The sequence below is a fragment of the Drosophila arizonae genome, chromosome 3 (assembly GCF_054131065.1).
Source record: "Drosophila arizonae isolate 15081-1271.41 chromosome 3, UAZ_ARI_1.0, whole genome shotgun sequence".
In the NCBI taxonomy this organism is placed as follows: domain Eukaryota; kingdom Metazoa; phylum Arthropoda; class Insecta; order Diptera; family Drosophilidae; genus Drosophila; species Drosophila arizonae.
In genome coordinates this window covers 29,658,793-29,670,868 of record NC_142923.1, presented here as the reverse complement: position 1 = coordinate 29,670,868, position 12,076 = coordinate 29,658,793, and the positions used below count along the sequence as shown (strand labels likewise).

Here is a 12,076-nt window from a genome sequence, read left to right as displayed (position 1 = left end):
CTTTCAGTTGGGTTCGTCTAATATTTTTCCTATAGCTAACCTCGTTTTGAAGCGATGCCATAACTGGCGGCAACAACAAAAACAACAACAACAACAACAAATCGGAAGCGCATAATGTGCCTTTGTATCGGGCTGATAATGCGACGACTACTAAAAGCTTTGGCAAGCTCTTCCATACGAGCGCCCACATCTTGCCACGCCCCCAAGCAGATGCCAAATATTGTGCAAACGGCAGTCCTCAAATGTGTGTCATAAAAGTGCAGCATTCGGTGGCTTATGATGTGTAACGGTGGTGCCATGCGGTGGAGCAGTGGTGCAGAGCTACACTGGCATTGTGGCTCAGTGGATCAGTGGTGCGGTAATGCAGAAGCTGAGCGGCTCAGAGCTGAGGCTTTCAAGTTTCGCTCTTAACGAGCTCCACAGCAACAAATTAAAAAACTTAACGCTCTGCAATTATTTGACTTGCATAAGCAACTATAAAATAAAGCTACAAAAACCCAAAAACGGAAAGCATGTCGGAAAGTTGGCTGGCTGTGAGCTGACCGACTGTCAGATACCCACTACTTGGAAAACGTAATTATTTAGCAAAATACTTTTTCTTTTGTATCGTATTGTGATGAATGCGTCCCATACTAAGAGTCTATATAGAATTTCTTGTATTTTGCTAGCTGTGAGCTGATCGACTGTCAGATACCTACTACTTCAAGAATTTCTTTTTATATGTATACTACTTGGAAATGTTACAAATGTTGAAGTAATATCATAAGTGATGAATGCATCTCTATTCTTAGCTAATGAAAACTTGTAATATGCTAAAAGTATTTTAACAAAAAAAAAAAGCAAAATACTTTTCTCATTTTACTAAATACCTGCATATGATTTATGATCTTACTATCTCTCTTTTTCTCTCTCCTTCTCTCTCGCTCGTCGAGAAATTCTATGACTGATCTACACGTTTCTTATACTGTATATCTTACAACCTTATTGTCTCGTCACTTTACGCACATATCTAAAACATGTATAGGTCTATCTTCCGCCTGGGCTGCCTTAGCACAGCCTCTCTGCAGCTCACGTTGCTTACAGAGTATTGAAATTGCACAAATTAAACAAAACTTTTGCACAAAGCAAAATCGCTTTACCCCAACTAAGTAAAATGGTTCCACCAAAAAATATAAAAAATACAAAGGAAAGCAAAACAGGAAAAAAACGAACGCCGGCTAAAATTTATTATATTCAACGCCCACCCACGTCGCATCCTCCCTTGCACCACCCTTGTGCCACCCGCCTCCTGCACGTGCTGAGTGGACACTCAAGTTTTTAAGAGAGTCATAGATATATATGTAGTACGAACTACAAGTACGTACTATATATGTACTATATTCATGCCAGATGTATATATGTATGTATAAGTTTGTATATATGCTTCCCTCACACAGCAAGCACAAGAACAACAGCTAGTAAATTAGCTGGAAAATAGTGGAAAAAGTGTGCGGCAAAATGGCGGACGCTGAAAATGTGAACGAAAAGTGCAACAACAACAACAGTAGCTGTGAAAAAAGTCATAAAAGCAGGAGAGCAACATGAAAATGAAAATGAAAATGAAAATGGCAAATAACGTGTTATGGAAGTAAAAAGCTCTACGAAAGGTGTAAAACTGTGTAGAGCTCTGTAGGTCTCTAGTTCTCTAGCCTGAATTAGCTGCTAAAGCGAGATGACAGCATTACGATAAGCAACTGCATTAGGCTTAATTACGAGCCCGTGCAGGATGACTGATTTCACAATATACGTAGTATCTTTTAAATAAAGGAACGTGGAGACTTAGCTCTAATCGTGTTAATACATCGTGGAACTGAGACTAACCTTGACTTCCTGAAATATGGAAACATATCATAACTAATGATGGCAATTAGAATATCGCAGCAATGGCAAAAAAGATAATGGTGGATGCGTGATTGCACGATTTCGGTAAAAATAACTTGAACTTCGTTAGGAACAACTTAAATTATTGCATACATAAATAGATCAATCGATCACCAAGATGACTCTCTGCCCTGTTTATTAATATGCTCCTTGCAATCATTGAGCTCCTAAGCGACGCATTGGTTAACTCGTGAGCAATTCAAGTATATATCATTTCTGAAGTGCAGCATTAGCAGAACTAGTTAATGAGATGAGCGATTTAGTTCCATTTTGTGCGGTCTCTGCCTATCGATTGTTCAAGCATATCGATAAATTCAACCGCATGGCTGTCCAAAGCAATTTGCCGAGTTTAAACGTAACTCTGACCAATCAACAAGATTCTGTGGCATTACAATTGAATCAAATCGTTAACGCTCAACTGCACAGCCTTCGTTTTGTCCATTTGTCAACCGCCGGCTTCCTCTTCCTTCCGCTATTTTTAGGGCATCTCTATATGCTCCCTCCCTCTTCCTTCTATAACTGTCATCGAGCAGCAATTTAATTTTCAATTACGTGAGGGCTGCCAAAAAAAAAGACTGAATGCGAACTGCACACCATTCCGAAATTGCAGTCTCTATAATTACTCAAACTGTCGCCTGTGGCACACTATCTGCTCGACCACGCCCCATTCGCCCATTCGCCCATCTACCCATCCGCCCATCTGGCCATCTTCTCATCGACTGGCTTTTCACAGGCTCTTCATCATGGTCAGCCTGTTGGCTGGCTGACTAAAATCAGCCCCACGGAGACTTGTTGGCCACGATTCGTTGTTGTTGTTGTCGTCGTATTTGTTTGTCAGGCTTGTCGTTTGTTTCTTTTTTGTACAACAGTGACTGCTGTTGTTGCTGCAGTAATTGCAAGTGACATATTGAAGCCCCACTTACCCCATTTGATGCGAATACCCCGCACACTGCCAACTCCCCTGACGGCGCACGATTAAGCGACAATCAGTGTGGACTCTTGAGTTCGCTTTTTATTGCATACTTTGCGGCGGTCGAAATTGAATTTCAGTTGCATAATTCATTCACTCTCTCGCACACACTCACACAGACACAGAGAGTGCACTATGGGTCAAACGCCCGATTTTTTGGAATTAATTAATAACTTTTGAATCAGTAAAGATAATTCAATTTGTTTTTTTGCATTTGACTTTTGTTTGCAACACGCATTTGTGATGAAAAAATGAGCGTGGTATCGCCCCTCTTTCATATTATTAGCTGTCATAACTTTTTTGCTTTTTAAGTAATTTACACCAAATTCACATATTAGATGTGTTTTCATGTTTCAAAGACCCTGTAAAAAAATTATCAAAATCGGCTAACTATATCATATAGTTTTTATATGTAGAAGTTGAGAAAAATCTTTTTCAAGGAATAAAAGGTTATATTTTATGATTTTAAGCACAAATAACATTAAAATATATCTCTTTTATTGTTAATCAGCGTATTCTTCATTATCTGAAGCTAGCATACCATAAACCTCAAAATTTGAAGTGTCCTGCCTTTCGAACAGGCTTATTTCCTCTTCCTCACCTGCGACGAGGTTAGTTGCTGAAAAATGAAATTGCGTAAAAAGTGCGCAAAAGTGCACGTTGAACTTATAGGTCATAGCTCGGAATTGAATATTTTATAATATGGGCGTAAATTCATCGCTACAAAATGCTACAAACACAAGTTTTCTCTTATCAAAGACAACATTTTATTTTTTTAATGATGTCAAAAGCAGCTTTTTGACTTACTCAAAACTTCACATCACATAAAGATTTTGGACAATACAAACACGTAAAAACAAAGAACAAGCCCGATTCTATATTTTCCACCACAAATTTTGATCTAATTGCCATTATTTTTATTTCAATTGGCGATTGAAATTCATATAAAGTTTTTACAAAACTGATAATGTGCGTGTCATGCATAACAGCTCTGTTTAACAGCAGTTTTGTTAGCAGATCGCGCCTCTGTTAAAATTCTGAGTATGTAACATTTACATATAGGGTATTCCTAATGGATTGGCATTAAAATTTTGTACATTTTTTCAACTTGAAAATAAGACTTTTTTCCAAAAAATCGGGCTTTTGACCCATAGTGGAGTGTCTCTGTGTAGTTGTTGCCTTCTTTGATTCGAGATAAACGCAACTCGTTTATTACATGACCACATTTAAATTCATTTTCGATTTTTTGCTTGGCTCTTGTAGCGGCGCTCTTTTAGCAAACATTTATCTTCAATAGCGTGAGTGTGTGGGTATGGGTGTGGGTGTGTGGGAGCGTGTACGTGTGTGTGTGTGTCCATGCGCTTCGATTGTTGTCGCCGCCAACGACAATAAAAAGCATTTAAAAAGACACAAATTATAACGCGTTTACCCACAGAACTCAATTGCATTTGACATTTTTATGGCCCACAAATTATCGAATCGAGAAGTTCTGCAAATCACATTCGTCTATAGAACAGTTTTATGCTGTGGATAGCTTCAACAACAGCGCAATGTGCGGAAAATATCAAAACAAGATATCCTAAGAGAATAAAATCAATTCGAAATTTAGAATCGATTTCAATGAAACTTTATATAGCCGGATGGTTTGAGTTTGAGTCACAATGAGCTCAATCCATACACAGATTTACACTTTATCAGTCGCTACTTAGCAAGTCCAGAAAGTTAAATCTAAAGCCCGATATTTCCAACGCCTCTCAAAATTGAGTCTTTAACTAAATGCGATTCTCTTCGATTTCGGCAAACACTTCACATACAGCTCGTTATTCAGTGCTTCCGATTCGTGGCTATAAATATTATCAATTAGCGCGCCGCAAAACAAACGAATGCAAATGGCTCAATAGCGTATGCTCAATTAACGCTTGGTTAGTCCGTGCAAACTTGGTTTATACGGCTGAATAAATAACTCTCAATACACACACGCCCAACACCCGGCGGCCAACACCCAACAGCACACACACATACACAGAGAGTGAGCATACAACAGTAAATAGCTCGCAAGATATATGATTGCTTTGGACAATCAAATAACATGGCTTTCATCGAGGACAGTTGCCATTTCTCACGTGTTTGTGGCATGTGGCATGCGCCGTGTGGCATATGCAAATTTTTCGAGGCGATTCACTGGCTTTAATTACCTGTAGACAAGGCACTCGACACACCCCCGGAGCATTCGACCGCCCTCCGCCCCTCTCCCAGCAGACATGTGAACAAGACACCGGGCGCCGTGCCAAAAATGGCGCCAACAAGAAGACGAGAACCGAGTGTGGAATACTGAAAGCGGAACACGGACTATATAATACGGAATATGGAATACGGCATACGGAACACGAGAGCTGGCAATTCGCATTAATTAGCTACTCGACTGTCGACTGTCGACTGTCGAATGACCGGACCCAATCGTGCAACATGTTTCCCCAGTGGGCGGGGCAGAGTCTCATGGGCTGTTCAACAGCAACTGCAACTCAGCTGCGGCTCTACGGCCAGCTTTTGCATATGCAAGAGTCAACCTTTGAGCTGTTATTGATTCACCTACCAGAATACAGTCGTATTTAAATGTGAAAGTTGACTTTGTGGCAAAATCAACAACAAACTCCTTTTCCCTCTCTTTCTCTCTCATACCCACAATCACATACTTTCCCTTTCGCTGGGGATGTCGATAGTTTTAAGCATTTAAATTAAAGCCATAGCTTTAATACGTTTAAATTCTGACAGAAATATTTGTGCTTACAACGAGAGCTATCTTAACGGAAGCACTAGTCCTCTTATAAGTCAACAGAAATGTTTATAAATATATTTAAATTTACAATTCTTCAAGGCTCCTAAAGGAAAGATTTCTCATCATCAAAGTAAAAAAAATATATATATATGTGTGTAAAATAATGATAATACAAATGTTTACAGCTGGAAAAATGTTAATAAAACTATTTCTTCAATATTAAGTTCAATTCTATCTGAGAAACTCATTTCTCAAATTTTTATTTCATGGAGAATCTCAAATGGATTCTCTTAAAAACCAAAAGATAAAACTTATGATCTAGATTTAGTTTGGTGATTTGATTTCTTTTAATTTGAAAACCAGAAAGAAACAAATAGAAACAACTCATACGAATCGTTTATTTAATTGCTATGCAATATGACTTGACTGACTTTTATTTGAATCCTTGCATCGAATGCACTGCACTCCATTCTGTTGTCTCTGCTCATCCGGTTGATTGTGCAAGCAGAGCCTATTTAAATCTTTGATTTATGTAGATTTTAATAAATGGGAAAAGTTGTTTCGTTTTAATGCACTCGGCCAAATTGGAGACTGCAAAGCAATGCTTGGTAAATGTCAAAGGAATACAAATGAAAGCAACAAATATAAAGTTATATATATGTGTGTATGAGTATGCAGATATATATCTACAATTATCTTTTATACGCACACATTGACAAGAATTATGTGGCAAATTAATTTTCATTGCATTCTTTTGAGCGCTTATGTTGTCAGCGTGTGACACAGTTGCTGCAACAACAAGTTACAACAGCAACAACAACAACAAGTGAAGCTGCAACATGTGTAGTGCCCAGTGCCAAAAATCTCTCTCTCTCTCTGTGAGTGTGTGTGTGTGTGTCTGTGTTTAATTGCAGAAATGTTGCAATCTTTTAGGCGTTGCAAGCGAACAGCTTTTGTTATGTCAGCTGCATCTGTGTATGTGTATAAACATAGTTACATATGAATGTGTGTGTGTGTGTGCGTGTTTGTGCGTGTGTGTGTAGGTCTCTGTGCGCCATGTTATTGTCTATTAACGGCCCTGACTGCAATGCTGCTGCCATGTTACTGTGTCCCTGTGTATGTGTGTGTGTATGCGTATATGTGTGTATGTATGCTTGTGTGGCATGAATCTGTATTTCATTAAAATTTCATCTGCATCGTTCAACGAGTGACTTTTTCCGCTTTGCGCTGTTGAATTATTGAAATTTGTTGGGTTTTTGCCCGTTTGCCACTTTCTGCGCGCTTTCGTTACGCTACGAACTTGCCCTTGGGCTTTAGAGCTAAAAAAAAAAAAAAAAAAAGGCATAACTCTGAAGTCAATGGAGCTATTGTCGACAAACTGAATACTCTGGTGAATGTAGGAAATAGGAGCGGAGCATTTAAAATTACTACGAATGCCACATGAATCATAGCTAAATAAGAGAGGCTGTGCTTCTCTGTCTAACAGATAAATAATAACAATAATAAGAATGTTTACAATTACTACGAGCAACGTATAAGTAATAGTAAAGTAATAGATGCTGCGCTTTTGCTTAGCAGATCGTAAAGGATCAATTGTTAACCTATGTCTTTATATATTAGCTTCGTGCCTCTGTGATTTATTCTATAAGCGGCTTTTTGAATATTCCTTGATATTTTCTCTTGCAACTCCTATCATCTCATGTATTATCGTTCTATCGTATCGCCGCGTAAGGTAACGTCTCTTATATGACTACTGGAATTCGTTGCGTGCTTTATCCCATTGACTCATTTCATCCATTTTAAATTGTAATTCAAATATGAATAGTGTTACATACTAAGCGCATAAGCCAGCATACCCTCTACAATGCTGTAGTGGATGAAAGGAAAAAGTAACTTCTACAAAAACTACAAAAGAGCTGCTGCATTTGCATATGAATTCTTGCAGCTGTGGCAGTTGCTCGGCAACTTTTCCGATTTTTCCGAGCCGCGAAATGGTCTCTGGCATACTCATGCATATATGGCATGCCTCACACACACTTACACACATGTGCTTAGTAGCTGCATCTCTTCTGGCTGGCATTTGAATTATGGCTTAGCAGTGCTGTAACAAGGCTTGTGCGAGGCTTGGCCATAAATATTTTGCTCTGTTTGCATTACTCACGAGATTCTTGTCGAGATTTCGCCGAATGGCCTGCAAAACTTTGCACTCAACTCGTCTCGGCTTCCGAGCTTTGAGCAAATGAATACTCTACACGTGATGATGAATGCGAATGAGCTGCAAATTGATTCAGAGCCGAATATCGGATGAATGTCAATAAATAAATCTTGGCTGGAAAATTCATCCAAGCAAATGTCGAAGTTGTGCAATAAGCAGTATTTCCTGAACAGCGACTGAACAAATGTAGTTCGGAAATGTATTTCTTAAAAACGTGGGTGCTACATGACAACAACAAAAAATTTATGAAATTAAAATGGCATTGAAAATAAACAAATAAACAAATACAAAATTGTATGATAAATCAATAAACAAATTGTAATATAAATTTTTAATATAAATGGAGAATTTCAAATTAACAAAATAGCCAGTAAAAATGTTGGCCAAAATGTTGCCACAGCTTTCTCTCTCTCTCTCTCTCTCTTAATATTTTGAATTTTAATCTGTGTAATTGCATCGTTGCTTGATTGAATTCCAAATTTAATGCATTTGCTCTTATCACGCACATGTCAGGCTGTCAATAATAATCCGCTTAGAGCTGTGCAGTCAATAAATAATTGACATCTCCTCATTGCACTCTGAGTTAGGAAATATCCGTAAAGCCCAGGACTTAAAATGAACACATGTCGACAAGTAATCAAATCGTATAACACTCTTCTAACGAACATGTTTTCCCTTACACAAAACAGAAAAGTTTTGCAAAGCTATAGAGAGTTACTATTCAAGAGAAGCAAACTAGCAACTGCAACTCATATGTGATACGAACTAAAAATATTTAACAAATGAAGATATATTCTACATCAACATGACGACAGCTGGCAGCGGAGCGAAACAAATAAACAAATCAAATCGTCTAATTAAATTAAATACGAAACGCAGTTGACCACTGGAGAGCTGCGTGCTAAGCTTTAAATATATTTTCTACTTACATGGAAACTGACAACAAAAACAAAAAGAAACCCAAAAACAAAAAACTCAAACGCACCAAATGTGATTGAACAAAAAATAAAAATTACTTAAGCAACAACAAAAAAGAAAAAGAAAACTATTTAATAATAATTAAAAAAAACAACGACATTGCCTTCTCTCATTTACACGCAAAACGTAGATCGAAATCGTAACTTAAAAACAATCGTTTATCGATAGGATTTGAGATACCGTTAAATTGATAGCAATAACAGTTTTCTACGTACGCATTAGGTGTAATTTAGTTAGGTAATGCATAGACTCACTCGGGCAATCAATTGCGGTTACGTGATAGTGTGCTTACGTTAACGTTGCGCCAAAGGCCTCTGGCAATATATAGAGATCAATAAATGTTTATAGCTTACAATGCCAAAATACAAACGAAAATGAAATCACCAGCGAATACGTTGCTGCGTAACGTTAACGCAACGTAGCGACGCAGCAACACGGCGTTACGCTACGCTACGTAACGGACCAAAATAAACACACACACAGCAAAAGAAATAGACGCAAGCAGAGCAATCACAATTCACCGGCTCATTACCGTTACAAAATCAACACAATTGAAAACAAAAAACAAAACATCATCTCGTTACGCGCATCATTACGTTGGGAGCCGCAGAGACTGCGTATCGGCAGAGCATCGCTGGAATAACACATCGACAACGACGTAACGGAGCTAGCCAAGCAGAGCCGACCACTGGCGATCAACGCAGCACATCCTCCGCCCGCCATCCAACTGCGCCAGGGACCCACACACACACTGACGCAGTTGCTGAACACAACTACAACTACAACTACAACTACAAGAACAGCACAACAGCAACAGAAGAAATATATACTTTAATACTCTTTGCTTCTATATATACAAAATATATATACTTATATATATTTCTATATCCTCCTCCTTGTGCCTAATCGAACGAGCGCTCATTATACGATTTATTTCTTACGAACGTTGCGTTAATCTAAACCCCAAACGTGACAATTTCGTACGCAAGCGATTGATTGATTGATTGATTGATATTGCTATTGATTGACTTCGAACTCCAACTGTATATTGTTGACGCGACTTTTAGTTTTGACGTTTTTAAGCTCCTAAACGTAACCTGTATCATCCCATTGATTTCGTACTGACGCTAAGTTTTACGTAACGTAAACGTTCTTACTATCTAGACACACTCACTTATATATATATATTTATATAGATATATAGATATATATGTATATTTTGTAACGACTACGCGCGGTAACAGTTTTTTGACCGTTCAAAACCGTACAGCAAGTAAAAAAAAAGAACAACAACAACAAACAAGATGCAGGCCGCATTGATGCTAAGATCGAAATCTCGGGTGGCGAGAAGAAGAAAGCTACGAAAATTAGGTGGAAGACTTGAGTTGCCTAGTAATGTAGCAACTAAAGAAATAGCTCCATTTCCTCGTTATCCACCTGAGTCATGGGTAATAATATAAAATACCAAATAATTACAAAAAAGAATATTTAAGAAAACTATACTTAATTATAATAATATACTACACTCTCTCCCTCAATATAAACGAATAGAAGGCAAAGTACTCAGAAACCAGTTCAATTACTTTCTATCTATAATTCAAAAGTTATCTAAACGAATAAGTAATGAGCGCTAAACTCTATCTTTCCATCTCTCTCTATCTCTCTGAATTTAAAAGCCGTCAAATGAAAATCATCAGCTAAAACAAAATTCTAAAGCCCCAACCTGAATCCAATCCAATTAAATGATAAACCTTAAGCCAATACTAATTAACAAAAAAACCCCACTCTCTATACTATCTGACTATCTTCCCAAGTTCTTTAGCTCTCTCTCTATCTCTCTCTCTCTCTCTCTCTCTCTGTATACTATATCTCTCCCACGACTGTCTCTCCTTACCTCTGCCTCTATCTCTTTCCGCCTAGACACACTCCATTTTGATTTCGTCAAGCCCTTCCCCACAGAGCATTTGTCTTAGTTTTATTTTATGTAGTGTTCCTAGAGGTGAAGCACAAGCTCTACGCTAGGTTTAACAACTAGTTTTTCTCTAATCCAAAAAGTTTGTTTGGCAATAAAAGCATATAAACATATATAGCATATATGCAGTATATACCCGACAGTAGATCTATCAACTGCTTTGGAACGAACCTAACCTAACTCTTGCTCTGTCTTTAGTCTAGTAGTGAATAAAATTCATATAAGAAACTCTAGATATACCTACATAGATTTTATTTCAAGTCTTGAGCGCTCTGCCAGCCAACTACCTTTTGCGCTGTACAATTAGCTTAAATTCACATCTATTTTTCAATTATAAATACGTACCTATATCTATTAATATATATCTTTATATATAACTCTAGCGCTTTTGCTCTACTTCTAAGACACACCACCCAGCCACCTCTTTCTCTGTCCCTCTCCGGCTTTAATTCTGTCTCTATCTCTATCTCTCCCACACACTCTCTCTATCTCTGTCTCCAACTGTCTATCTATCTGTAAACTAAATATGACTCTATAAATGCTCTATTACCGTTTATCCTATCTATCTATATATCTGTCTCTGTCTCTCACGTCACCCCACCCCCTCACACCTAGCTTTATATGTAGTTACTGTACTGCCCTGTACTGCACTACCAAACCCCAATCCCAATACACTTTCGCCTTTTGCACCAGCTTTAAACAAACCGTAAACTGAGTACGCTCTACCTCGCTCTCTCTCACTCTGGCTCTATCTCTCTGTCCCCCACTCTCTCTTTCTGTCTCTCTAAATAAATATATAAACAACAACGTGTGTAGCTTCACTCTCACTCACTCCACAGAAACAAACAAAACAAACATATATATATATGTGTATGTTTATATATATAGTGCGCTCTTTCTAACACACACGTTGCACCTAAACTCCCTTTAATTAACTAGCCCCGTAGTACTTAAAACAACAAAAACTATCAAGCAAATCGCTTCTAATTACTTTCCACATTAACTTAACTCAAAACTAAATCAACTAGAAATAAAAATCGAGCTATGAAATATCAAATACAAGCTATCTACATAACAGAATATAAAGCACATCAAACAATTTGCGAAACACAAACACCACACAAAAAAAAAAAAAGAAGAAAACCCACACGATCACCAACTTTTCTTTTGTAGTTTCTAGTGAGCAACACACATAAATGTAAATACATACTTATTGTTTCACAAAACTTGATGCATTGATCAGAG

At 37.8% G+C, this 12,076-nt stretch overlaps 2 protein-coding genes across 9 annotated transcripts in view; both read left to right on the top strand.

Moving 5' to 3' along the window:
* The window catches only part of LOC149270025 (uncharacterized), a 38,240-nt gene extending 29,286 nt beyond the window's left edge, over window positions 1–8,954 (top strand). The window contains exon 2 of the mRNA XM_089466077.1: window positions 8,571–8,954. The gene's annotated coding sequence lies outside the window, so the exon portion shown is untranslated. The remainder of the gene's footprint in view (window positions 1–8,570) is intronic.
* LOC108610201 (uncharacterized) overlaps window positions 1–12,076 on the top strand; it is a 104,243-nt gene that overhangs the window by 74,667 nt on the left and 17,500 nt on the right. The gene's annotated exons all lie outside the window — the stretch shown is intronic.